Source organism: Otolemur garnettii, unplaced genomic scaffold (assembly GCF_000181295.1).
Source record: "Otolemur garnettii isolate 467f Iridium unplaced genomic scaffold, OtoGar3 scaffold00052, whole genome shotgun sequence".
NCBI classification, from domain to species: domain Eukaryota; kingdom Metazoa; phylum Chordata; class Mammalia; order Primates; family Galagidae; genus Otolemur; species Otolemur garnettii.
The window spans coordinates 5,777,944-5,779,769 of record NW_003852447.1 but is presented as its reverse complement, the minus strand read 5'-3'; the positions used below and the strand labels follow the sequence as shown (position 1 = coordinate 5,779,769).

The window sequence follows — 1,826 nt, the reverse complement described above, 5'->3', positions numbered from 1 at the left end:
TTTAGTAAGACCAGATTTGCCTCACCTAAGGATTCCCTACTCAGTGGCCAGATTTTAAATGAGTCATGTCCTCAGCATTTGAACAATGCACTGTGCTTTCTTGTGTTACTGCATTATTTCACTGTACCAAATTTCGTCCCATCTGTTCCTGTCTGTCTCCTCCAGTTCTTGATCGAACTTTCCTTCTCCCCCTAACTTCCCATGGCTGCAGCCAAACTACTTTTTGTTAAAATTTCCTGGCTCTTTCACAAGCTACAAGTATGTAGAAAAAGAAAGAGCAAAACTGAGAGAATGAGAACATTTGTTCTAGAAGGGAAGTGAAACGACTTGGTATCAGACATCAGAACTCAGTTTAGACCCAGGTCAAAGAACCCACAGTAATCACATCCTGCATTGCCTAAACCTGGAACTCAGGTGTTCCCACATTTGACCCGTTGCTCTTAGCCATTTAGAAATAGGCAGAAGAGATTGAATTTGGAACAAATTTGTATCTCAGCCATCAGATGTACAAAAATAATTGGAACAATTTCATTTCCACAATGCTGTCTATACCTTAAATAAAATGCATTAGTATTTGACACATCCCAATCAGATCCTTTCATAAGCAAGGGCTGAAACATTCAGGATAATCATGATGTTATGAATATTTCACCACTGTACAGTAGTGGAACTGTTCAATATCATACATAAAACCACGGAAGGAGGGGTTAAACCCAAGAGCACAGGCTCCCAGTCATAGGATCATTGTAAACACTTTGCTACGTCACTTAGCATCAGCAGCCTCACATTTTTGTATTGTTTTGAAGCTATCTTGATGTTCAAAACTGAGTTCACAGGCAAAACAGTGGATGAGATCCAGAGAAAAGGTCAAACTTGATGGTTTTTCTTGTTTTCTTTGAAACCATGTCTTAAAAAAAACATTGTATTTTTCACATCTACTCTGAAACAGTTTTTGTCAGTAATGTGAACTTTGGGCTATTAAAGTCATTGTATTTTATGTATGTATCCTTTTATTTCAGACCATTCATGGGTTCCTCAAGGGGCTTGGTTTTAACAAATGGAAAAATCCTTTCTGAAACCTATTCTTGTCACTTTTTTGTTTCTTGCAGATAAGCCTGGCTGCAACTCAGGGGTGGTCTCATCTTCCCGCCCTGGGCTGGTCTCTGGTTACATCATGTTATCACTGCCGGTTGTTACATTGACTCCTCCCAAGATGAATCTTCCTTCCAAATGCCATTTTCTCCACATGAACTTTGTGATCTGGATGTGTGCACTGGTTCTCTTTAGGTGATTGTCCTTGAAGTTCAGCAAAGCTGCTTGTCCTCCCATGGATTCCTGTCCCAAGCTACCTCTACCAACCCTCCCTCTCCAGCCAGATTTTTGTTTGCCTCCTCCCCTCCCTGTCCACTCTTTAAAGTTCTGCAGTTCACCAATTGATGGTCCATTAAATTCTCCTGTCTGGAATGACCCCCTGCCAGTACTTGACCGATTTCATGTTTCAATCTGGACTTTTTTAATGGTATGATGCCTATGTTTATTGGAAGAGTTTTACGTAAAAAGCCCAACACTTGATTTGATTGCAGCATAGTGAAGAAACACTGATCCTTCTTTCAAAATTAAGCAACTTTTCTTAATAAAAGCTCCATTTTATTTATTTCATTAAAAAAATAATCTATGCAGCACTTCAAGAAACAACTGTATGGTGTTGTATATTATAAACTGGTGACGTTCTACTATTATATTATGTACAACATTTTCATTTTTTATGCTTCTTGAGGTGGTAATGAGAAAAAGTTTTTTAAAAAAGTGTGCCTTGCTGTATTTCT

At 38.7% G+C, this 1,826-nt stretch overlaps 1 protein-coding gene across 1 annotated transcript in view; it reads left to right on the top strand.

Annotated features, from left to right (window-relative positions):
- AKAP6 (A-kinase anchoring protein 6) overlaps positions 1 to 1,570 on the top strand; it is a 356,374-nt gene extending 354,804 nt beyond the window's left edge. The window contains exon 13 of the mRNA XM_023514406.1: positions 1,110 to 1,570. The gene's annotated coding sequence lies outside the window, so the exon portion shown is untranslated. The remainder of the gene's footprint in view (positions 1 to 1,109) is intronic.
- Positions 1,571 to 1,826: the final 256 nt, after the last annotated feature.